This window comes from Bemisia tabaci, chromosome 7, assembly GCF_918797505.1.
Source record: "Bemisia tabaci chromosome 7, PGI_BMITA_v3".
Taxonomy (NCBI): domain Eukaryota; kingdom Metazoa; phylum Arthropoda; class Insecta; order Hemiptera; family Aleyrodidae; genus Bemisia; species Bemisia tabaci.
The window spans coordinates 12092495-12120219 of NC_092799.1; the positions used below are offsets into that span (position 1 = coordinate 12092495).

Consider the following 27725-nt stretch of genomic DNA (forward strand, 5'->3'; position numbering starts at 1 on the left):
AACCGAAAGCGGTTTCTACAGTTTCCGTTTTAAAAATATTATAGTTTTATTCATTCTTCACGTAAAAGAGCATAAGTTTCTCCCCTCGTACACGGAGAAAAGAGATTGGTGGCCGCAACCAGGAAAAGGGCTATGTTTACCAACTCGCCTATTTCGTTTCCGTCATAGCTACACTCCTGTTTGATCCGAACAAAGCGGGTTGGTAAGTATAGCTAACGGTGTCACGGGCGGGCGGGTTGCCTTCTCCGACTACGCGGGTTGGTAAATCTTGCCAAGTATTAAAGTTTCACTCCTTACTCGTATTGTTATGTAAGAATAAACGCCTGGTAGGCTTTATTGAATGCCTGGTTTACAGAATGAATCGAGATTGTTCCAGCTCCAATCTGGCGGCACACAAAAACTGGGGCTTGTAACAGAGGTGTTGGAAAAGAGCCCTTTTCCCCCAAATAAAACGATTATGCACAATTAAACTCACCGAAACCGTGAAAAATGAAAAAGATTAATCTCTCGGAGGCTAATCCAGTGTATTTTGGCGACATTATTTTTTCACCTTTGTCGGGGTTCGAACCTACAACCTACCTAATACTAGCCGAGAACCCTAAGCATTAAGCTAAAACCGAGCGATAATCATCGCGACGAAAAATCGGCATATAACTTTGATTTTGTCGAAAAACTAGAATTTCTGCAATCAACTTAGATTTTTCCGCCAAGATGTACAATATATTATGAGATCCATACCGATTTACTTGCAATTTTTTGCTAAGGCCTAAATTTCATATAATTTTGTTATTTATTAGGTAGATTTTTTAAATTTATTTTTATTTTACCTAATTAATTAATTTTTTTACTTAATACTGTACTGTTTGCTATTTTTAATTCATCTAGCTCATTTACGCAGGTACTTTATTTTCTTTGTTATTTAATTTAATCTTTAAGAACTCAATGGATAGAGCCTGATCGAATTCTGAACTAACACTTGACTTTCACTAGTTTTCACTGGAAACACCTAATTTTTCCATCTGAAGAAACATTTTCAGAAAAGAACAAGTATAACTTCTTAGTTTGTAATTAGTAATTGGAGCATGGAAACAACAAATACACATACTTATCTACATCAGTAAAATTGTTATTAGGATCTTAAGCAAGAAATGCAGAAGTCACTAGAGTGTACATAAATTTACTTACATCAGAATTAATATCTCGAATTTGATTCTCCCACCAATTCTTTTTAGAAATGCAACTTATTTCATAGTACGCATTACCTTCAAATAAGTGTATGTTGAAAGTTCCAGATTGGTCGTAAAATACAACTTAGTGCTGTCTTTGTTTACCATATTTCAAGGTAAGCAAACCTGACGAGGTGGACAATGCAACTATTCCGGGTTGGTAAATTTGAGAGCGAAGGAGTTGGGTTTCTGTGACTAGTCGGTATGTCAAGTGGTATCACGGTCCCAGTTAGGAGCACTAGATCATCATTTACCAACTCGGGTTAGCATAGGCCGCTAACTCAATGAGTAATAGTTTCTAATTTTTCTGTTGCGTGAAACTAAATCCTGTTTTACCAACCACGAATAGTCACAGCCACTAATCTTTTTTCTCCGTGTAGATGATTGCCAATCTCATCGGTGAAGTTACAAAACCATATATTTTACCCATATGTGTAATTGTTCATCTTTTTTGGGCTCACTCATTGTCACTACCGTAGAAATAATGTTGCGTGATTCTTCTTTGTTCATTCATGAATATTTTGAAAATCGTGGAAATTCACAAATTCTGTGAAATTATTCATTGATCTCCTAAAGTGGCAACGTGGATTCCACACGGCAGTTGCAGATGTTTCGGGAAAACGCAAACAAATCATGCAAGTACTTGGGCAGCTTTCTGAGCATGCTGTAAGTGGAGCGACAACTAGGCTGGTCGCCGCCGCCCGCCCGCCCGTCGGCGGTTGTGAAAACCCGTGCGAAATGCGCAAAACCATCGGCCGATTAATTATGTTTGTTTCAAAATTCTCCAACTGCAAACCGAACCGCATTCGTGCAACCGCAATGCACCGCTCCCCGCTCCACGCGAAGCCTCGAAATTACACTGCACCCAGGAGTCATTACCACGAACGAGGTAATATCGTCGCTCCTCTGGTATCTCGATTTCGACTTGAGCCCTATTTTACATATGAATCCATGCTTTCTGGGGCTCATGTGGTATTAAAGATAAGCCCTTACGGTAAAGGAGCGGCGATATGGGAATATTGCACTCGGAGACAGAATATTCCAGACACTCCGCCGGCTCGCACTAAGGCTCGTAAAGGCTATTTGGACTCCGTTTTGCAATCGGGATCTACTATTTGGACGTATTTCTATCAAAGGGAATTATGTGCATTATGACGTGAGCCCTCTGTTATGCACATATTCCTATGGGTCTCAGGGCTCATGTCTCAATGCACATCGACGGTGAAACTACCAAACCACGTATCTCGGTTTGCGACGTCGCAGACTTCCTGTCATACTTTATTTTTTTAATAAAAAACTACTTAACATCCAGTCTTGAAAATTTCTGTGATTTTTCTTCTTTGTGGGGAGAAAATTCCGTGAAAATTTCAAGGAATGATATTGATTTGGTCTACTTCAAAAAAATAAAACGTGAGCGTAGATTTTTAAACACCGCAAACGAGATACGTGGTTTGGTAGTTTCACCGTCGACATAGTTCCGTTTAATAGAAATACGTCCATTTGTGGCTCATTTCATAGACAACATACGTGCCGTTTGACTCCTCCTGTATAAAGGTGTTTTTATAGATACGGCGGTAATAGTGATTTCGTCTTGCGAAAAGGTCTCCCGTTTTTGAGTTCGATCTATATTTCGAAGGCTAAAGTCTTAAAAATGCATTACTCCGATCGCGGCGGAACACATAGATTTGACCCACTGAAAAATAACGCCAGAGAGAAGGACGAAAGTTACGGGGAATTCCTGCCTTGCTAAGGAAAAACGCCGTATGAGCCCATACAGATGTTGCCATATTTCCTTCAATAAAAACCGACATTTCTTGGAATATTGTTACTATTATTCTTCAAAATTTTAGGTAATTTTTCTCGGGGTTGTATCTTAAATATCTGAAAATTCCAAGAAGAAATGTTCATAGCTTTTCTCAAAAATACTTGTTTTATCTGGGAAAATTTGGCAACTCTCGAATGTTCATGCGGCTTCTTCCCTTAGTACGAAGGATTTACACAGGGAACGGAAAGTAAATAAATCTCCAAAAACTGATCAAAATTATGCTAAATTTTCTTTTAAAAAAACCCTAATCGACTAAGCCATGGCGCCTGGAAAATTGCCTGTTGGAGATTTAAACCTTAAACCAATGAAAATCAGCTTGATGCATTCGCGTCAAGGTTTATCACGAGTCATCATTATTCTGACAAAGGCTCAGGACTAAAATCACTGATCCCTAATACATGGTTATTAAAAAGTCACGTACCACTGGCCATGACGGGGGTGGCCATTTGAAATTTTTTAGTTGCTCCCCGCCCCCCTCTCCCGAGGTGATCAAAAACTGGAGAGTACTTAAAAAAGTTTCCCCCTCGATATAAAGAAACACTTCTTAAACCGTAAATCGATATCATAATTAGAACTAAAGTTATGGCCAGTGGTGCGAGACTAATAGTCCTGTATCAATGAAAATCATGGTCGCTCCGGGATAGTCTGAAAATTCGACGTATTTCTGACAAACGGAACTATGTGCATTGAAAACATGAGCCCTGAGATCCATAACAGCAGAGTTCACGCCATGATGCATCATGGTTCCGTTTCGCAGAAATACGTCCAATTGATCTATCCTCCTCCATGAGCAAAGCACAGAAATGCGATTATTTTCTGATAATGTCCATAATGGACCACTAGACAAGGTACGAATTTAAGCAATCTGATACATGTTTCTTAACCAGAATTTCACGTAGAACACGATTCACACTACGAAAATTACCGAAATCAACTTCTAACGAAGATATTAACCTTTTTATTTCGCACTGATTACGAGGAATTTGAACTGCCCGCTCACAAGAAACTCAAAGCTCTACGTGAGTCAAATCGCGCACTACAACGGTTTCAGCAAGCTTCTCAATCGAGCAATGTTCATTTTCCACCATGTGTTGTTCAAACTATTGGTAATTTGCTATAGCTGAGCCAAAGTGTCAAGATTGAAGTTGAAGATTTTTACATCGCAGAGACTGTCATGATAAACATTTAGCGCGCGATGTGAATCACGTAGAGCATTGAGTTTTCATGAGCGGGTGGTTTGAATTCACGCATCAAGAATCATTAAATATCTTCGTCAGGAGTTGACTTTGGTAATTTTCGTTGTGCGTATCGTGTTCTACGTGAAATTTTGGTTGAGAAACATGTATCAGAATGCTGAAATTTGTACCTTGTCTAGTGGTCCATTACAGTATTTAACCGCAATCACTAAATGCACACTGACGTGGATGTCACACACGCGTTGAATGTTGGCTTAATGTGGAAATGTGGTGAAAAGTTGAAAAAAGTTTCAAAGGCTGATACAGCGTTTTGTCCTTTACAAGAAAATTGCATTCAATGTCGATTTTTATTTCAATAATTGAAGGGCTTGGAGGAGAAGGCGCATGAGTGCAGTTTTTGGAAAAATCGAGATATTAATGATTTCAAGGAAAGCTAGTCTTAATGCATATTCTGTGGACAATTCACACTTAAAATTCAATTTTTAAGCATCAAAAAGTCATTGTGAACTTTCTTCCCGTCGCAAGGATCCATGAAACTTCAAAATTTCAACGTATTTCTTGAAATTGCAAAAACTGCACTTATACTCCTTGTCCTTCAAGCCCTCCCTCATCTCCGGCAACATAAATACCTCCTTTTTCAATAATCAAATAACATTTTTGAACTTTTATTCGGCCAACATAAAATCTACCATTTTCCCACGAAATCCGAGTTAGCAGCAACTGAGCGATGAAGTGGAGCTTTCGTGCCGCTAAGGCGCTTTAGAGCAGGTAATGTGTTAGTCTACTTAAGCGACACCCAGTCAGGCACATAATCTTTACACACCGCTCATAACTTTACAGAATTCGCGGAAAAGAATTATCGAAGTAGAAATAGGCACGTTAAACGCCAGAACAACGAGTGACTCAGAAATGCGAGTGGAAAAGTCTTATAGCTCTTTGAGAAGGTTAGTCATTACTATCAAACCAATGACTTCGTTAGCATAACAGCCCGTTTGTAGCGCGAATGAAATTAATCATTTTTTAAAATAATAAGATGTAAATATAGTTTTGCGAGAGCTCGTCTTTCGTAATATTGAAAGAATTTCGCTCCCTTGCCAACAAAAATAAATTACGGTTTAAATCATGGAACATTTCGTATCGCGGCCTCTGATGAAGAGGAGAGGAGAGCTTAATAAAGCAGAAACGCTATTTATCTACAAGAATGAACTAAATAAATTGCGTAAATGCGAGGCAATGGACTGTGTGCGAACTCAGTTGTGAAATAAGTTTCCTTGGCGCTAATGAACTGTCGTTTTAAAAATAAACACTATTTTGCATAAGTTTTCCACAGGCAATGTTTCAACCCTCCTTTGCCTTTTCAGACATTTTTTTTTGGCTAAATCGAGATCTTTTCACAAATTAGATAACCAGCTTCCGAAGCCTGAAGATCTATCAAAATTAAAAAAGCTGAAAGGCAAACTGAAAGGAAAATTGCTAAAAGTGGATGAACAACGCAAACTGTATATTAAGGAGTGGACATTTCACATTTTCGATGCGATCAAAGTAATTTTTCTGCAATATACAGAAGAAAAGTCCACTCAGCAGGCTGATTATTGAATTTGATAGACAAAGCGATAGACACCGAAAAATAATTGAAAATGGAGCGATCCTAGTGGTGGAAGCGGGCGGATGCTAAATGGACAAAGGAAATTAATGGGCTACCGACAGCTGATGGGAACTCGCGTGAGATCCAATAGTTAGTTAGTCCATTAATCCCCCCTTTATCTATAATGAACATCCGTTTTAACCAATGAGATCGTTCCATTTTTCCTTTTTTTCCTTTGTCTATCAATTCGTCTAGCGACCGGTAGGTGTAAATCTTGAGTGTCAAGAACCCATTTACTGAAAAATATCCACCCACATGTTGTAGTTTCACTTACGCTGAAAATTGATCATTTTCCCGGCCTGAAACGGCTAATGTGGTTAGCAATTATACGAATCGTTACTCGTCACTTATGGATAAGCTGCAATCACACTGTTGACACGTTATGACGTCACCGGCGTGATTGGCTGGCTTTTATCCAGGGTTGCCACGTTACCTGGAAAACTCTTGGAAAAATGGAAAATTTGAATACCTTCAGTTGATCGTCCACAAAACCTCCGTGTACGGAAGCTCAAAATCAGGTATTGCTATCGTTAAATACACAATTAGGGACAAAAAAACGCGAAAATGTCGAACCAAACCGGATTTATGGCAATTTGTATCATACGGCAACAGAGCCCTTATCTGTCCTGCGTGCAACGACGGAGGTCGCAAAACGTCAATTTCCTTGACAGAGAGCAAGGCGGTTGTCAAACGGATGTAAATTTCATACAAATTTCCCGAGGAATGCACTCATTAAGGAAGTGTAAACATAAAGTCTCGTTGAAAAGCGTCGTGGTTTTAACCCCCTTTGTCCAAGTCACGGCCCACAGTGAATCGAGTCATTGTGGGAGGTCGGACAAAATTTGGAAACTTTAAGCGCTTATAACTCCGTTTATACAAAATTTTGAGGTTCTAAAGGTGGTTTTATTGGTTTTTTCGTGGAATTTTCAACCGAAGGCACCCCTTAAAATTTAAAATTTGACGAAATAAACATCAAAATTTGCAGTTTTAGTAAACAATTTCATGTCCGACCTCTCTGACCGACACGATCCACTGTGGCCCAGGGGTGGAGGGTGGAGTACAAAAACCGATTCCTGCTTGGTTTCTTGGATTCTTGGTGGTTCCTGGTTTTGGGGGAAAAAGTGATCTGTTTAGATTGTGTATCATTCCTGTCGAATTGAATGAGAAAAAAAACCTACCGCGATTGATATGAAGACTTCAATAATCAGCTTTAGCCGCTCAAAATGACTGGATATTGCTCGAAATAGGATCTTACCGAAACATTGCGAGCAACAAAAGAGATTCTACTTTCAGATGTTAGTTTTTACCAATTGTAAGTCCATGAACGAGAAATATTTTAACTTGAGTCATGCTTCAGAAAAATATGACCTCACTTAGATTCGCACCAATAGGAGAGAGGATAACTCGACCCTCACCTTTTCGGGCCATGAGCTCCCGTAGCACCTCAGGAGTCGCCGTGGTTTGATTACAGTGTGAAATCCTTCACAACAGCATCGACACGAATTATCAATTAAAATCAATTTTAGGTTTTCCTACAAAGCCCATTAGCAATTAGTCGAGAATACCTCAAACTGGAAATATTAAACACAAAATCTACAAGAACGGTCTCCATACACGATTATCATTGAAGTTTATTTTTGCAAAAACCAACTAAATCGACGCGTGACTCGATGTAAAATTTAAGGTCACTAAATGAGGACGGTGTACATCCGTTATGAGATCTTGGCAAGTATATTCGGAGGAGATGGAGTTATGATTAATTTGTGGGCGCTTCTTGCAAACGAGAAAATCTCCCGCCGTCTTAATGGACACAGGAGAGCTCCAGAATGGGGGCCTAATCTACGAAGTTCATGAATGCGCAAAATAAGTGCTGAATATTATTCGTCATAAATCAAAAGAATATTTCTGAGGCAGTCAGAACTCAGATGTGATTGTCACTGGAGGCGAAGGATCAACTAGATTGAGTTGGCCAGCTCGTGCATTATAGTAAGGAAAATCCGCTTCCTTTGATTTACATATACCCCGAAGCTAGATTGTGCGCTACTGCGAGCTGATTATGGAAATCGTGGACAAAGCAATCGACAAAGATGACAGAGGGAAAATGAAACCATCCTCTTGCGGTTGAAATGGATGGTTGTGATGTCCTAGACTTAAGGAGAAAATGGTGGAGCAACTTTAGGAAAAAATAAAATAGTGGAATTTTGAATAATTGCAATGAGGTACGTGGTTTTGTTCTTTGGTAATCGCTCTGATCACGGAAAAAGGTGCAGGACACCTTGTACATACTTAAGATTGACGTAATTTAAAAATTACATTCCTCAGTTGTATAGAGTTTAGAATTTTTACTCATATTTTACTTTCTTAAACGAGAATAAAACGAATGAATTTCTCGAACCTTTTTTTTAAAAAAGATAGCGAACAAACATTACGGATATTTTATTTGAGTATGAGATTGACTGGACAAAAACATTTGTCAAACAATATAAGCATCACCATAATTAGAAATACGTATTTTTAGAGTTTAGCCATCAAACAAATACGCAGCTAAAATAATGTTAATTATAAAACATTAACAAGTACTGACTATATTTAGGTGTTGCTCGGGTAGGCAACTAAACCAACCCTGCGATGATGCTTAAAGTATCACATATCAGTTGAAGGCGAACCAATGGGGAGCGGATTGATTTTTGAAATTGATCGACTAAGAGATAGACAAAGAATATATAGGGAGGGTAGAGGGATCTTATCGGTTGAAATGGGTGGTTCCTGTAGACTAAGGCAGTAAATGATGGACTAACTATAGGTTATCTCGTGGGTTGCCTTTAGTTGGTCTATCACCTAGCTCCTTTGCAATTACCTGCTCTCACCAATAGAATCCCTCCATATTCCTTTCTTATTCTTTGTCAATAACTTGGTCTGTCAATTTCAACCCGCTGGAGGAGGTAATTTTTAATAATACTCAGATATTTTCGGTATAATTATAAGCGAGCGAGCAGATATCAGTTGACTAGAGCTTAAACTAAAACGACTAAAAGGTCTTTCAAAAACGGCGTAGAAGTTACCAACCTTTCTTAATGGAACACTTTTAAGTCCGCATCAACAAAAAAAATTTTCTACGCAATTCGTATAGGCGGAAAATACTCCCAAAATAACGTTCGATCTTGCGTGACTAATGAATGGCGCGCGATGATGTATCGAACGTTGCCGTATTTAAGGAGGTCCGCCAATTAGTATTTCTCCTTTTCGGAGAATTCTTTAACTATCGACGAAACTAGATTTACGAATATACTTTTCAGTTTGGACTTTTAATAAGCTTCTTATTCGATAGCGATAGCTTTTGGCTTTCAAACCACCTTTATTATTTGTAAGGAAAATACTGCTACACTGATTCAATGGCTCAAAAGCCAAACCACAAGATGGCAAATAGCAGCTTCCTATTTTGAGAGGAGATTAGCTCAGTATTTTGATGGCTATTGTGCGAAACCACGTATCTCCGTTTGCGACACAGCGGACTTCTTGCCAATTTTTTTTCCCTTGGAACACTAGTCAGAGTAATTTCTTGGAAGTTTCCTCGATTTTCCTTCTCTGTTGGCAGAATATTCTACATCAATTTCAAGATATAAAGCTTCTTTCTCTCCATAAAAATAAAAGAGTGACAGAAATTTCGAAACACTGCAATGAACATACGTGGTTTTGCATTTTGGCCATCGAAAGCATGTCTTTTACCACGATTTGCGAGAGTCTCGATAACATCTTCAAAATTTACTTCACTGAAAATAATAAGTTTTGGGTTTCTTTTCAAAATTGATCGTGGAAATGCGGCATTGTAAAGCAAAGGGAGCAATGTTCATTTTGCTGATGAACCTCTCAACGCTAATAGTCTTACTTAATGCGGGGCTCATCAATAAAATAAAATTTTCTCCCTTCGCTTCAAGATGCTTCAAATTTAAAAAGCATAGTTTCTATCCAAACTCTTTACAACACTTTTAAACTTACTTGCGCTTTTTAAACTCTCCTAATATTGTAACCCCCTTTGATCACATGCATAATTAAAGGTAATAAGTGCTCACAACCAGACGTGTTTATGCTAAAAGATACTGTATGTTGCACGTAAGCCTAATGCGCATAGTTCTTTTTAGCATAAATGCGTCCATTTGTGCATATTCGTTAGTCAATTGAACCTCTTCTTTTATTACCTACTGATTTTGAAAAAGTGTGTAAAATCTACTTATAAACTTACTTCGCTGATATCTACATGATAGAGTTTCAAGCACGTGTTGTCCCTCTTTTTTGCGCGGAAAATGTACTCGAGTTGCATGCGAGAAAAGCTGTATCACTGTGGCGCACTGATTGATGTACTTACGCGCTAATTGCCGGCAATCAACCAGCTGATTATTCTCGACGAGATTATGTAAGATCGGCAAAAACTATGTGAGGCCCGCTGAGAGGCAAAGGGGCTTTCGATTATTTGACAAGCGCTGCCTTATGACAAAAATATTGTTGATATTGTTTTATCAGAATAACATGACTTATAATTTATAGAGTTGTCTAGTTTTTTGTGTTATGTTTACATCTGTATAGGTATCCCCATTGACTCGATATTTTATTCTTTTTTGTGTTGATCATTTTCAAGAGCATGAGACTTCGCGTTCGATAAAGCAAGAGCCACGAGATGCTGACTATTTACTTCGGTGGATATCCACAAACCACGCAGTTTGTGATGAGACCACTCGTGAATTGTGACGAATAAGGCTTAACTAAGTAGCCTCTCCAGTTCTACAGCCTCCTGGTACGTATGCCCGGGACCTTTAAGTTCTTGGATTATTCTCCATGTTCCAGCTCTCCAGCCTCTATAATCTCGAGATTATCACTTTCTATACGGACTGGTTATTAAAATTGATGGACAGAGGATACAAAGGGGAAATGCAGCGATCTTAATGGTAGATGTGGATGGTTGTAATGGACACAAATGACAATAAATCGGTAACAGACTAACTCATGGCAACCCATGAATGGCCCAATAGTTAGTCCATATATTCCATCCTTAGTCCATAACAACCATGGATCTCAACCAATATGCTCTCTTCAGTTTCCCGTCGTTTTCTTTATTTATAGTTTTGCCTATCAATTTCAATAATCAGTCCGGTAACTATTACCGAAAAACCTCGAAACCAGCACGGTAAATCTCTCGAAACTAAGAAATTAGTGGCGAGGCGTGAATGATCGATTCTCGATACTTCCTCATTTGAAGCTATGGTCAAGAATCGATTATGAAAGTGTTCGTTACGAACACCCTGCTGAACATCCTTTTCCATAGGTTTAAATGGCAGATCGTTCGATATATCGCAAAGCACGCACTGGAAAAAAATCACATTGGATCTAGAGTCCAGACTCTTGAAAACATTGACAAGAAAAAATACCTTGATTCAATCAGATTTAAGCTCAAATCAAAAGGAAATCCGCTTAAATTAAGAGGCTTGGTTCTTGATTTAAGCAAAAATCCGATTGAATCACGAGTATCTTTTCTTGTCGATGTTTTTAAGAGTCTAGACTCTACATCTAATGTGTTTTTTTTTCCAGTGCACCACTGTAAGAAATGAAATTTTGAGGAGTCAGAAGTGACGTTTTCGGAATGTTTTTTGCCGGAAATCGTGGACACTCCGGGAATGTCCACTTGAATGGAACGGAAGTAAGTTTTTCGACGCAAGACACTTGCGAGCGCATGCCTCATCGCATATCCAGTTCCGCGAATCCGACGGAAGGCTTTGTTGGAAAAGAATAAAACCGAAGCTTTCCGCTTAAAAGCAGCGCTAATGTATGTGATTCCATCCACCCGTCCGCTTTTTGCTCGGCGTTCGTTCGACAAAGATCGTTTTCGTGAGGAGGTCGCTATGTTTGAACTCGGTGTCAATGGACCCGATACTTTGTCGAAAGCCGGTGCTCTTTCCTGTTTTTTCCAGTTCCTCCTCGGGTAGCCGAAAATAAATCAGGTACCGCAAGTGCAAATCACGGTATCTTACATCCATCGCTAAAGTCGGAATATGCGTGCCTTCAATTGTGATTATGTAAATATCCGGAATATTATACTTTTTTTTAAAGGAAAACAACAAACAGTGTATTCCTACAAATTTTTTAGAATATGCAAAGAAAATTTTAGGAAGATCTTCGGAGTCCTTTAGAACTTGAAAGGAAGTTGGAGATTTTTGAACGTTGCACTGGAGGTATACAGTAAGCTTTTTATTGACTTTAGCCATAGATACAAGTGCCTTACGTTTCCTCTTAAAATTGTATGCACGTGCATGTGACTTGCATGTAGAAAAATTTACCGACATAAAAAATACAATTATTTCTTTCCTTATGAACACTGAGTCCATGCCGACACAGAAGCCTTCCGATATCATGACACCGCATATGAAAATCGCCTCTCTGACGCGCTAGGTATTTTCCTCGAGTTGAGAGGAAAAATCGCACTTTATGTTTGTTTTTTATAGTTGTTTATGTCTTGCTCCCCTGGGATATGCCTATCTTGAGATTTTCATCAGCTTTCATTAAACTTTCGGGTCGAGCAGGAATCCCTCAACGCTACATAAAATTTTCGATCACTCTAACTCTATTTGAAACTTCCTTTGGAATCAACTTGTTTTACGATTCATTTTGGATTTGATTTTTCAACAATCACGACTGCTAAGTGGATCGCATTTCAGGGACCAGCGAGGTTACAGTGTTGTAAAAACGTTGCGTTGCCTCTTCATAATTATCGGAAAAATCTCTCAGAATAGCAAATAGTTGTTGCTTCCTACCAAAAAAGTGTTAATTTTAAAGCAAAATAACCGTGTAAATTTTAATGCTGTACTTTCTTTAAAGTACAACTCGCACGATTTTGAAAACACTGTGATCACGCTGGTTCCTTTTTGCTACATGCGATCCAAATAAGGAAAAGTTTCCTCGAAATCAACACTGAAAAAATGCCTGGTGGATTTTACCATACTCTGACACATAGTGATACGAGTATGGTAATAAACACCAGACTCTATAGTAGCATTTACCATATTATGGTATGTATCACCAGAGTAATGATGAATACTACTATATTTCTGTTTATTTTCACAAAATTGGATCACTGTAAAAAATCAAGTCACTGAAAAAAAAATCTTAAATTTGCCGCCAAGAAGTATTTCTTCTTAAATCAAGAATTTTTTTGGTTAACATAAGCTACTTTTTTGCTTAACCCGAACATTACTTTTCTTGTATCAAGAAAAAGTCAGCTTAAAGTAGGATAAAAAGAATTCTTGGCGGCAAATTCCAGAGTCATCATGCTTGATCCAAGCTACTTTTTTTTTCAGTGAGACTTGTGGTAGAAATTACCATATTTTTTTCAGTGAATGCGATCTAACGGGGAAAAAATAAAAATACACGTACAAACAACATACCAACTAAGTGTTAAGTATCCTATCCGTCAACACTGGAAACAAACGAATCAATCCCGGAAAAACAACGTTTTATCCAGACCACCGATCACACTCACAGCATCCAATCACTAGCCTCTGGTAATCACTATCCATGAAAAACAATCCGTGAATCATAGATTTAAATGTCACAGCTGTATCACTTGTGGCGCCGATGTTTGCGAAATGAATGAATGAACGTAAACAATCAGGAAAACAGTACTCGGATCAACAATCAGCATCGCTTGGATCAGCAAGAAGAGCGCGGGCCGACTAACACAGATGCAGGAGCTTGGTAATCTTGAACTTGACTTGAACGAACAGGAAAGAACGTAGCGAACTCAGCTGGCGTTGCGCGTTGCGGCGCGCCGCGCGGTGGATCGAGTCAACGGAAGAGCTCGGACAAAATTTGGAAACTTTAAGAGCTTATAACTCCACTATATCAAAACTTTGAGGTTCTAAAAGCGGTTTCATTGGGTTCCTCGTAAAATTTTCTACTTAAAGCACCCGTTGAAATTTAAAATTTGACGGAATAAAAATAAAATTTTGCAGTTTTACTCAAAACGTTCATGTCCGACTTCTGTAATGGACTCGATCCACTGTGCGGCGCGCGGTCGTCCGAGCCGTTGCGGAGGCTACGGCCGATCCGATTAGCCTTGAAACTGCACGTCGCTCGGTTAACATTTGCAATTTTAAAAGGATGGAATCCACCGTATTTCACGAGAAAAATGGATTGCTGATTTAACAATTAAATTGTCAAAAAAATATGTCCGCATGTTTCAAATGTATACATTTCATAATAGTGGAAAGCTAATTCAACCACGGGAGTGGTTAAATTTACATTTTTTCATTGGAAAATCTGCATTGAAACATGTCGGACACTTGTGTTGACTACAAATTTGTTAAGTCAGAAATTTCATTTTTTCCCTCGTTTAATCAATTCGTCGCCTACCTGACATAAGGGCGTAACTGCACTTTACAATGATTCCTGTCTTCCATACGTTTCAATGCTTTTCCGGGCTCATCTCAATGTGTAATTTCGCTGCAAAGCGACGAATTTGTTGCAATAGAGCGTAAGGGAATCGAATTTTTTTAAAACTGATTGGCGGTGTTGAAATACGGATGAGCTATTTAAAAAAAGAAAGAAAAAAAATACTGAATTTGGCAGAATATCTTTTCCGCACAAAGAGCATGTGTGGTAATTTTTCCGATTATCGTTGCCGCACAACATCATTTTCGCACAAATCAGATCTCAAACATCTGGCAACACCAATGATTTTTTCAATCTTTGTTCATTAATTTTCCTTAAATATGCCTCATATTTTTCTCGACGTTGCCACATACTACAGAAAATTATTTTGTACGGCAATGATAATCAGGAAAATCACCACAAATGTACTTTGTGCGGAAAAGATAGTCAGCCCTGAATTTGGTTGATCCTAAGTAGAATATCGATGTTCACGAAATCACGTATCTCCGTTGCGCTGCCTAAGAAGGCTTTAGTATCAAATAAACAGCTATATATCGGCATTCATGCTCTCTGCCAACGCAAAAATAAATGAAGTTTGTTGCAACTTATTCTTGCAACAGAGGCGGATCCAGCAATTTGGCAACACCGAATTACCTCCATTTAAGCCCATGCTAAATGATCGATTCTTATTGGAGCACCTGGCCTCTTCAAGAATCGATAAATTTCCATAGGTTTAAATGGAAAAAATACAATGTTGCCAATTTGCTGGATACGCCGATACTTGTAACAGGTTTTCAGTCGATTACTTAATGAGAGTGTATTTCTCGGCTCAACCTGACACAAGTCCCTCTTCTGAACTTTTTTTGGAGGGGGAAGGGGGCGGATCACAATTTGAAAAAACCAACACTCTATTTGATTTGGTCGCCAACACGAGAAAAAAAAGAATCCGGCGGAATCAGAAAGTTCGATTTTTCCGGATTTCCGTACCACTGTGCGGCAGTCGGGAAGCACGGGAAGCGGTCACACAAGCCGGGCAATAATTGCCACTACGGATCGCTCCGCCATATCCCAGCCGAGCGGTGATCAGCCAGGCTTGACAAGAATCACGCATCTGCATAAGGTCTCCCGTTTCAGTTATGCGGTTTATAACTATCGTTTCGAATTCCAGGTGGGAGAACCGCGAAAATCAGTGAGCGGGGGGTCGGGAAGAGGGACCGCTGAACTCCCTGCTAATCAGTTACAACGTAAGTGCAATGTGAAGTCCGTATGGATCCGTTGTTTCTGTTTAACGTGACAGTGAGCCGGTTCCGGCCTTGCAGCTTTGAAAAGCTCGCTTTACGTTGAATGGTAGGATGGATGCGGTGGCGTGGACCCAGTCGTAACTCTGACGTAAGGGCGTATCTCTATTCCCCCATGAGTCCCGGGAAGCATAGAGGTTTATGGACAACAGGGCTCACGTCGAAATTGATTTGCGCGCTTACGTCAGGAGGGTGACGATTTGAGCGCATTGATCTATCTCATTGGGACTGATGTTACGCCTGCCTTCAAACTGCAAGCGGTTACGTCACTCTAACGAAATGTTACGTTACTTTCGTCATTGCGGTGCGTACTGCTTTGTGAGGGACATCTAGTAACAAGGCGCTACTTCACGTTGATACTGTGAGCTTCTTAGGGGTTCAACCTGTTAAGTTTAAGTATAGCCCATAAGTATACATGGAAGACATACATTTTAGGGAATCTGAAGCAATGTTTAAGTAAATATTAAAATTAGTAGACGTGTTAAATGATACAACCGACCGGCCCAGATAGCCCGATGAAGGGATTTACTTGATTACAAATAGTTCGCGAGTTTTCAGCTGCAATAAAGAGTCGTTATCCTGCATCACAGACCCTTGGCAGAAATTTACTGTGGGACCCTGAGGTCTAAAATTGGAGCGCTGCGCGCAAAAAAGGCATCTCTTAATTTTACGGTGTCTCAGAATCTCCACCAATATCCCATCCGTCATAATTATAGCAAATGGATGGAATTCGTTGAAACTTTTACTGAGTTTTCTTTATGATTTCACAATGAGGAAAACTAAAAATTCCAGAAAATTCGCCCGATAGTTTCATCTCTAAAATATAAATTAGCGGTGGAGATTCCAAAACACCGCGACTAGGAAATGCCCTTTCTGTATCTAACGCCTCAATTAGCTTTATCATAGCAAGGTGTACAACCATCCTCGCTTTTTTAACTCATAATTGCACATCCCGGATCTCTACATCCCGCTGAAGAAGTATTTTAAGTCCTCAGAAATGAAGTACAGTTTACTGAAAGAAAGAAAAACTTCTACTCCCAAATAGTCCAAAAAATTGTAACAGAAGTCTAGAACGCAGTAGTATTCAAGTTCCAGGCTGTCTTAATTTTTGCAAGACGCTAGGGATAAGACGTTGCGTGATGTTGTATGACGTAGCATGTATATGATGCATGTATAGCTTGAAGTAAAGACAGGTCGAAACCTCTGCGCCACGTGACTTTCATTAGGGAAAGAAATGAAATATCTAAATGAATATCTTCAAGGTGATGGAAATCCGAATGAGGTAGATCGCACAACAACGACGTAAAATGATATAAAAGAAAAACCTGTTTGGCTTTGGATAAGTCATCGGGAGGCCCCGCCCCTTCAAAGTTGGCGCTGTTTGCGACTGTAATCAGATTCTTGTCGTAAGCGTGGCGCTTGACGTACGCTCATCTCATCGTCAGATTACTCAGTATACTCCTCGTTTTGTCGCATATTTTTGTTTCAACCGTTTTCCTTTATTTGAAAAAATTTAGCTTTGCCGAAACAGATTCAAGTGATATACACGGGAAAAAAATGGATTGCTAATTTAACAATTAAATTGTTAAAATTTGTGCGACATGTGTCAAATGGACATTTTTACAATAGTGGACAGCTCATTCAAGCTCGGGGGTCGTTAAATTAGCATTTGTTTTATTGTAAAATCTACATCGAAACATTTCGGACACTTGTTTTAACTACGAAATTGTTAAATCAGCAATATCATTTTTTTCCGTGTACTTAATCATAGAGCAACCATGTTTGAAAACTTTGATTTTAATTTCATTCTCTGTGGAAAAGTTGGGAAACAATATTTTTTCCTCGCAAGTCTCGAACAACTTAACCAGCAAAAAGATAAAAAATCACAGTAATTTTCAAAAATAAAGCAAGCTTTGTATACAGCTGCGATTTTTGTAACTAGGAATGGTCGTTTTTTTACCGTAGGCCTTAATATTCTTAAATTCACAAAAAATGCAACTAACTGCAGGTTCATGCATTGGACCTATTACTCTTTACTAAGAAAAGTTGAAGCACTTGATCATGGTCATGCAGATTATTATTGAGGTTGCTACTCTGCTACGGTAACCTTTCATGAATCCAATGCCTACGACATGGGCGCTAAATCAGTCTATTGTCAGTAAGGACATAACTACGTAATTTATTCAAATAGATTCGTTTTCTTACGAGGATAAGATCTCCTGATTACTTCATGTGCTCCGCAAGGTCGAGATTGACAGAAAGTAAATATTTTATTCTCGCTGGTGACCTCTGTTTCTACTGTTGACACTTGCTTTTCATTCATAGGTGTAGTTTTACTACTTCCATTGAAAAGTTTTCAGACTAATCAGAGGCCTTTCAGAGCAAGTTATAGACATACTAGGGAAATACTATAATTAAGCCGAACTAATAGTAATTTTTCCATTTTTTAATATCCTGATTCTGATGAAAATGGAATCGCACTTGTCTTCGTGAGTGGATCTGACACTGAAACCATCGCTGAGTAACCTTTGAGTGGGTGCCAAAGAATATTAAAGTCAGTGAAATTATCACTTGCCGGCAATCTCGTGACAGTTCATTGGTCATGGAAGACTGATCCAAAAATAAGACCATGATCAGTATTATTTGTATTAGCCAGGCTCGCCACATCCCATCTCGGGCCCTGGTACCAGTTTTAAGGTCCGAGCCCCAAGCCTGGAGGGGGGGGGGGGGGGGTCCGAGGGGCATCCCCCGAGAAATTTTAAAATTTATACGACTAATCGGACGCATTTTGAAGCTTCCATAAAGAATTTTTCCATCAATTTCTGCGGAATAATTATGTTTTGTTTTTCTACTTTCAGCACAAAATACTTGCGAATTGTTGCATTCAAAACATCTGGAAAATTTTTATTTTTTTTGGGGGGAGGGCGGGGGAATATGATACTATTTTCAGTTTTAAGAGAGCCAGGCCCCCCTGGACTCCCTCTTCGTTTGTCTATGGCAAGGGAGTTGAGCCATGAGCCATTAAAGTCGAGGATGCCCAGACTGGAGACTCTTAGCATCTGACGACGGAAGAAAATGAAACGCAGTTACTAAAAATATCCCTCTGTACTGAAAATCTTGAAAATAGATAGAAATTTTCCGGGAAGTATACTTCTTTGAAAATTTAAGAAGAATTCTACAGTGCCCCAGCGTGTTTCTGAAAATCTATTCACCTTTTGCGAAATTTTTAGGGTAAATTTTTCGCTTTTTCTTACGAAACAAGGGTTGCGTGTGAATTCGTAGTGGTTTTTCACGGGTAACACGGGCCCCCTCCGGTGCCCGGGCCCCGGTAACAGGGACCCAGTATCCCCCCCCCCTTGTGGCGGGCCTGGTATTAGCCGTAGTCCTGTTTGGCACTAACTTCAGTATTACTCATTGCAGTGACCCCGGTTTAAAATTTAACCCAAAGACATGTGCTACTTATAATCAATACTATAAGTTCTCTGCCCTTCAAAATTTCATTTTTTCACAGTTCTTCTTTCCGTTTTACATGGCGATTTTCATGTTTTTGCGACAATCCACAGTTGATTGTACCTGGATGAGCCCGTTCTATTCAGATTTTGGAGAGGCCCAGTTTTTTTTTTTTTTTTTTTTTTTTTTTTTTTTTTTCATTATAATGATGAAGTCGTGAATTCTCCCATTCAGACAATTTACATGATTTTTGGGGCTATCGACAAGAGTCAGTTCCCGCATGAGTCAGCTCTGCAGATCAACTCTTGGGGCCTCAGAGGATGTCAAGCCTCCTCCGGGAGTTGGTTTCTGCTTAGCGCGGTTCATTTCACGCTTCTCTCAGTGGCGTGGCGTGCTTTTCGATCCATCGATATTTCCCCATTGGTTAATCGATTATTATGGTATTCGCTGCGAACACCCTGTTTATCGATACTTTTCCATAGGTTTAAATCGCAGATCAATCGATATATCGTACGGCACGCCACACTACTGGCTTCTCTCCGGTCTCAACTCCGCACCTACCTCAAGGAGCTCCGCCGGACAGGTTCTTCACTTGGCGTCTCCAAATTTTGGAGGTTATGCCGGCCCGGTGGCGCGGGTCCGGCGGGTGGGGGGTAGGTCGCAGCGGTGACTGGGTCAACATCGCGCGTTCGGGAGCTGGAAATACGGGCGACTCGACTGGATGTGGTTCAATAAACGTAAGTGCGGTGGCTTCACCGAGTGGATGTTGATAGTGGGCGCATTATCGGCGACCCGTTGTGCAAGCGAGCAAACATAACCGTCGCCGTGTGTTGATGTTGACTTTCCATGGCGAGGACGCCGCGCCTGAGACCAGATGGAAAATGAGATGGTCGAGTCGATGCCCGGTTTTAGATTCGTCGTCGCCGGGTTCCAGTCGCGATTTTGAAACGCTCGCGCGAGTAGCGACCGCGAGCTACTCGCAGCGAGGAGCTTGATCTTGCTATCCCCCGAAGGAAAGACACTGTGCCTGCCAAAGAACGTACCCTTCTTTGAGAAGTACCCTGCTGGTAAAAATTGGCGATAGGAGCTGCGTTTCAAAATACCATAGGAGTTCTTATAGCCGACTAAGGATGGCTATTGAAAATCATATAGCGGACTGTAGAAAGCGAAGCAAATCATAAAGCCGGGCTATACAAAGCTATAAAAAAGTATACAGTCGGGCTATAGTTCCTATCGCCGGGCTTTACACTTTATCGCTATTGGCTATAAGAGGCTATTAGAAATTGTATAGAAATGCGTGTGCTTTGGAAATCATTAAGTTTGATACGGAACTACCTTAATATTTACAGAACAGACATTATATTTTCCTTTAAAACATATTTTTTTTTCATCAATTAAAATGAGAATAGTCCATACAGAGTGAGCAAACATTTGAAAATCATGAGTTGAAAAACGCTGACTCCGCGAGATTAAATATTAGAGCCTAACACAAAGCGGAGCGGCGACGCACTGGCGCCTACAAACCTAACAGGGATACTTCACGCATTGCGCAATGCGTGAAGTATCCGTGTTAGGTTTGTAGGCGCCAATGCGCGTTTCGCGCTCTCTGCCTGCACTGAGAAAAAACTATGGCTTATAAACCTATTAGAGGTAAATATGGAACACCACTAATAGTAGTACCTCTACATATAATAATAGCACATATACCTTAGTTATGGTACGGGGTACCTTAATTAGGTACAGAGACCTTAGTATGGTTCACAGACCGAGAATCATTAGTTTATTTACGACTATTATAGGTGTTCCATATTTACCTCTAATAGGTTTATAAACCATAGTTTTTTCTCAGTGTGCCTCGCCTCGCCGCAGCGTGCCACGGCGTCTGAAGCAACTATTTCACACCAGAGGTATTGCACAGTATCATAAAAAATTGAAGGCGCTCCAACATATTAAGAATGACAAGCATCCTTCAAAAGTACGGAGCTTTCCTCGCAAAATAAATCAAGATACTACGGCACAAAAAGAGAGCGGTAGTCCAAAAACTAACTAAGTCCCAGTATCCATAATTAGTAACGTTTAGAATAAACTTTATCGTCTGGCTGTTGCTTAATCGCCATCGCGGCTATAAAAGGCTATAAGAAATTGTACAGCCGGCTTTAGGTCTATAGTATTTTGGAACACACATTCTACTGCCAATTTTTACCAGGGTACAGAAACACGAGTAGACGCTCAACCCTATTTAATGCGTGTTCTGCCGAGCTAAGGAAGAACGCCGTATGAATATTTGAGAATTGCAAAATTTCCTCCGATAAAATGTTTTTCTTTTAGGAGAGTTATGAATATTTTTCCGAGAAATTTTCAAGAACTTTAGGGAAAATTGTGAACAAAATTACCTGAAAAGTTGGAAGAAAAATATTTAAAAAATTTTCCGAGGATTCGTAATTTGCCAACGGAAATTTGGCAATGCCAGGAGGCTCATATACGGCGTTTTTCCTTAGCACGGCAGGGATCGCCTCGGACGCGTTTTCTAAAATCGCCTTCAAAAAAGAGGGTAGGCAACCTCACGACGACCCTGCTTGAATAGTTATCGCTTAGAATTTAAGGCGCTTTCGAGGCAGGCTCCGTATTACGACTATCAGGATGGGGTAAAAAGATCAGAATGAAAATCGCCTTCAAAAAGGAGGGAAGGCAACCCCACGACAACCCTGTTTGAATAGTTATCGCTCAGAAGTTAAGGCGCCCTCGAAGCAGGCTCCGTATTACGACTATGAGGATGAAAATTGATTCACGTGCAAAGGAACTCTCGAGCTGTCATTCTAGCGCTTACACTAGACTAGAATGAGTGGTTGAAAGCACACGGGTTTATTCTCGTGGTGTCAAATGTTCACTTTTACTCTTGCTTTCTCATTCCACTTTCATCGAAGGGTGCGAGTGAAGCGATAGAATTTCTGTCATTCCGCTCTTGAGGATAACACTGCCCACGAAGTATTATCTCTGTTTGTCCCGTCGATGTATCGTAAAATGTATCATATCGACGGTGTAAGTCGGAAACCACGTATCTCGGTTTGCGACATTACAGGCTGTCTGTCATATTTCATTAAAAATGAAAAAAAAAACGAAATGAAAAAAAATACTTAACGGTAATTATTATTAACTGCTGAGATTTTTTTTCTGTGTGCAGAAACAATTCTGCGAAAACTTCAAGGAATTATGTCAATTTGTCCACCTGTAAAACCTTAGAATAGGAGTGGAGATTTTCAAACACCGCAGACGAGATACGTGCTTGCGGACATACTCCGTCGGTATGTAACCGTCCACAGGGTCTGCAAAGGGGTAATACAAATAGAAGCCGAAAAAACAAAAAGAGTAGGATTGACGTCCCGGCACGATAAAAACGGCCAAAAATGTGTTATCTGTTATGGCGACGCAAAACTATTACAGTTATCGTGAAACCGCCCAGAAGATATTATTTTTCTTAAAAAATTTAGTTTTAGATTTTTCGACTAAATCCAATGAAAATCGCTTCCAGAAGAATTTTCCTCTGCTCTAGGTTTCTTCTCCCGGTGAAGATCCCAAATACGGAGAAAAAAGCCAGTATTTTATTTCGGCGATAGGCGTGCGTAAAAATTCCATATAGTATCTGCTGATTTTGAATCCTACGTGCCTTATTCTCGTCATGCACAATTCAATCATCAAGTTTCATACGGGCCTGTGATGCCACGATGTAGAGGACTTTTTAAAAAAAAATCAGGGGAGAGGTTCAATAAAATAGGTCGCACAAGCGAACCCACATCTGAACTGAACCTAATTTAAGAGAGGATCGATTGAATTAATCATGACAAAAGTCCTCTCGGTTCGTCGTCAACTTTGATGATGCCGAGAGCAACTCAGCCTAGTTAAGTCTCCCTCAGAGGCGAAACGTGAATGATCGATCATCGATATTTCCCCATTTAAACCTATGGTAAAGAATCGATTATTAAGGTGTTCGTTGCGAACACCCTGTTTATCGATCCTTTTCCATAGGTTTGAATGGTAGATCAATCGATGTATCGTATGAAAGCACGCCATGCCCCTTGGGTCGCTCCTTCATTCGAATACAGAATTTGTGCGTTCAACAACTTGGATCCAACTGAGTGACCTATGTGTAACGTAAGGGTCCAACGTTTTTAGAATATCGACGGACAAAGTGCGAAAGCTTGTATCTCCGCTCGCGACGTTATGGACTTCCTGTCATACGTTATTTCATCATCGGAAAACCAGTCAACGGAATTCCCTAAGAACTTCTTCGATTTTTCTTTAAAATATTCTTATAGATTTCAATCTATAAATTCTGCCTATCTCTTTTGGTAAAAATAAAATAGGAATGGAAATTTTGAAACACCGCGTTGGAGTTCGCATTTTGGCCATCGAACTAGTTGTCTGCATAAAACTCAATTTAAAAAATACATTTTAATCCCTCTTTTCATATTTTAATTCCTGTGTTTTGATTTTCAGATTTTGGCGGGAGAAAATAAACGACTGGAGAAACTCAAGAACATTCCTAATTAAAATTTTTTCGAAAATGTGGGTTGGTTTCTCTCTGATGAACTCGGTCCAATTGATGCTGCCTGGGTGTTTGGTGATCATGAATTCTCGGAGCTTTAACAATATTTGACATGTCAATGGCAGGCGACGCATTGCGCCATGATTAGATTAGTTCTCCACCGCAAGTTAGTGGCCCTTCGCGGGCCATCGTCATAAAACATAAAAGCTCTTCACGGCTCGTTGGAAAATCAGCAGTAACGACGAGGTAGAGCTGATTATTTGCATCGAAACATGCTGCCAGATCACATGAACTACATTTTGCAATTAAGAACTACAATCTCTGGCTCAGCCGTAAAAACACTTATGTGCATGAGGAAACTAATGGAACATGCTTTGTTCCTAGACTGAGGTAGAAATTATAGTTCCTAACAGTGGCGTGTCGTGCTTCGTGATATATTGATTGACCTATCATTTAAATCTATAAAAAAGGATCGATTATCAAGGTGTTAGCAACGAACACCTTAATAATCGATTCTTTACCACAGCTTCAAATGGACAAAAATCGATAATCGATCATTCACGCCAAGCCAATGGTTCCTAATAGCAAAATGTAGGCCTACTGCTTTCCAGAGGAATGTCTCGTATAGTTTCCATTGTGATTGAAGAGGGTCTCAGGGAAATTCTAATATAACTTCCAAAGGAGAACAATTTTTACGGGCCTTGAGTAAAATTTAACGCAGAGAGTAACGTTGGAAATGAATCCTTGCCAAGGATTGCAATGATTCTACACCACAAAAAATACAAAATGTAATGTTGATGTATGCAATCATCATAATGTATGTAATATGTATATGTAATGTATTAATGGAATTGAGCTGTGACACCGGGCTGATTATTGAAGTTGACAGACAGAGCTACAGACAAAAAAAACAACGAGAAATTGTTGAAATTGATAGATAAAGATATAGACAAAGAGGGCACGAGGAGTACGGAGCGATTCTATCGGTTGAAATGGGTGGCTCTTACAGACTAAGGGAGAAAATGGTGGACTAACCTTAGGGTCTCTCATGGATTGCCGTTAGTTAGTCTATTACTTACCTACTTTGTCCATTACAATCGCCCGCTTCTACCAATAGGATTCCTCCATATCCTTATTGCCTTACTTGTCTATGGCTCTGTCTACGAATTTCAACAATCAGCCAGTTGCTCCCGGAAACTAGGAACAATCTGTCATCGTCGTGACTGAATTCGCGGGTGTTGCGACGAACCAACTCGGAGAATTGTCACCCCGATGGCCATCCCAGACCTCGTCCCAATTCCAGCTCGCGACTCCATTGACAGAGGCTCTTCAAAACGCTCGTTCATCCGTCGACGTAAATTTTCATCAGGTGAGACAATACGAGCGCGTTGCCCAAGCGCCCCATGACGTCCTGTCATCTCCTCCAACCATCGGGTGATGTAAGCGATTGGCCCCTGGAATTTTATTGATTCCCTATTTATCGACTACCCATGAACGCCCGCTGATGTTATGATCGCAGTTCTCCAACCGGATTATTCAATAGACGCATCATGCACCGAAAGATATCCATCAACACGGAGGGCTCTGTGGCAAATTTTATATCGTCATCGGTAAAACCCGCATCATGAATCTGGAGTTGAGGCTCAAGGAACTGTAACTACACTGGAAAAAAAACACACACATTGGATCTAGAGTCCAGACTCTTAAAAACATCGACAAGAAAAAATACTCTTGATTCAATCAGATGTAAGCTTAAATCAAGAACCAAGCCTCTTAATTTGAGCGGATTTCCTTTTGATTTAAGCTTAAATCTGATTTAATCAAGGGTCTTTTTTCTTGTCAATATTTTTTAAGAGTCTGGACTCTAGATCCAATGTGTTTTTTTTTTTTTTTTTTTTTTTTTTTTTTTTTTTACCAGTGTATATTTCCATTAATTCGAGACATCAAGGAAGAATTACAGAAAAAAAGTGAAGTTGATTTAACATTCTGGATGTAAAAAAAATGTGCGAGAACTCACAAAATGCTATATTACCCGCTACGGCAGTTAGTTTTTTTAAATCTTAATATTGCTAAAATCACGCCTGTAGGAGTTAATTCAAAGTTTTGTAAGTTCTCGCACACTTTTTTTTACATCCAGAATGTTAAATCAACTTCACTTTTTTCCAGTGATCATATGACTGCTTCATTGCTTGCGGAATATTTTGAAAATTTAAAAATCCTGTCCTGGATCTCCTGTCCTGTCTTAGATAAGACCGATTTTTTTGTGACAAACAGATCGCTTCACTAGTAACATCTCAACATAAAATGGAGCCAGTTAACATTATTATGCATTCTGAGGAAAACTCGAACTGTTCAAACGAGAAGAGGGAAAAACGATTTGTGATAGAAATTATTGGAATTTACCCTCCAATATTAAATTTTCTTAAGAAAATTTAATCAAAATATACCAAGTCTAGATTTATACCTATTTTGTGTAATTTTGTAAGCTCATTAATTGAATGAATCGTTTCTAATGCTGACAACAACACCGAGAAACTTCATCAACGTTTTTCTCTCTTATTCTTTAATACTTTTTGTTGGATCCTAATACATTCATTGGGGGTTAATTTTCTTTCTGTGTCACCGATTGTTACGGAGGCCCCATGCTCATTAACAAAATTTCGATGCAAACTCCATGAATTATTTATAGCCTCTAGTCCCTAAAACAGAGAAATCAATCGAATAACTTCACATTAATTTCTCAGACGCACGCAACCAAGTTATCTACCCATCCCTTTTGGGTACTTTTTCACTACTCACTATCGTTTTCCACAGCGAGATGCATAATTTCACGCTTACTTTCAACGGAAAATCCACCGGGGAGCTTTAGTGCCCTATATATCAGTAAAAAACTTAGGAAAATATACCTCGATTTTAGTTGTTAACGTGTCAAGTTCTCTCTATTAGAGGGAACCTCGCCGACTGTCTTCTCCGTGCACCGATTAGCATCAAAAATATTAGAATGAAATCGCAGTTTACTGCGATCAAATTTTACCTCTTTCACCATAAATTGTAAATGTTTTACAAATTTTGGTCAATGAAGGCAAGTATTAAAAAATCGCCAAAATTAATTTTCTGTATCAAATAGATAACCAAGTTGCAATGTAAAAAAAAGTCAACATATTTCAATTTTATCACTAAAATTACCACAAAAGAAGCCCCTTCAATTATTTGTTGGTAACATACAACATACTGTGATCTATTGGTTTTAAAGCATATAGTAAATAACATGCTGCCTTGAGTCCAAAAAGGACACTCCCCGTTACAGTATTTCTCTACCAACAAGTTAAATTTTTTTATAAGGCAACCACTGGCTCATTAAATTTAAGCGTTGTGCAAAAGTATCGTTTAATTATGAAGATTGGATTTCTATCTTTCTAAAAGCATTTCTTATCCTATCGGCCGTAAGAACTGGGAAGAAAACTTTGAAGCGCTAAAACTGTGAATTGCCTTTTTCGTGCCAAAGTTCTCATTTCATGGCAACCTGATCTACTCATTTGGGTTGCCAAAAACTTTGGTGTGCCGGGAAAGCCGACGTTTTTGAAAGTTTTCGTGTGTCATCATTTCCCTCCACATAATACACCGCCTCTACATCCGAGTGTTGCGTATGTTGTCTGTCCACCAATTGAAGGGGCTTCTCTTGTTGTAATTTTTGCCGGAAAATTGAAATATTGACGGCCAAAGTGCAAAACCACGTATCTCCGTTTGCGACGTCGAAGAACTCCTGTCATACTTCATTGTTGCCTTTGAAAAGTAGTCAATGTAATTGCTGAAAAAATCTCCTTGATTTTTTTCTCCGTTAGCAGAATATTCCGTAGAAATTTAAGTAAAGTTAGGCTAAAGTTAAAAAAATAAAGCTAAGCAATGAAGTTTGCTCTTCCTCTTCGAAAAAATAATGGTTCATGATTAGTGGACATTTTGAAACGGCTCGATGAAGTAATGAAGATACGTGGTTTCGCACTTTAGCCAGCTATATGTTGCATGTTCTCTAATTTAGATTAAATTTTGCAATAAGAAACCACTATTTCTGGCTCATTTTAGAAACAACATACATACCAAACCATGTAAATCAGAATGTCAACATTAAA

At 39.4% G+C, this 27725-nt stretch overlaps 1 protein-coding gene across 2 annotated transcripts in view; it reads right to left on the bottom strand.

The window, feature by feature from the left end:
* The window catches only part of LOC109035328 (uncharacterized), a 47084-nt gene that overhangs the window by 18270 nt on the left and 1089 nt on the right, over positions 1–27725 (bottom strand). The window contains exon 1 of one of the 2 annotated variants that reach the window (XM_019048916.2): positions 13323–13630. The exons of the other annotated variant lie outside the window; for it this stretch is intronic. The gene's annotated coding sequence lies outside the window, so the exon portion shown is untranslated. Of the gene's footprint in view, positions 1–13322; positions 13631–27725 lie in introns of those variants that run through there. 2 annotated transcript variants of the gene reach the window in all.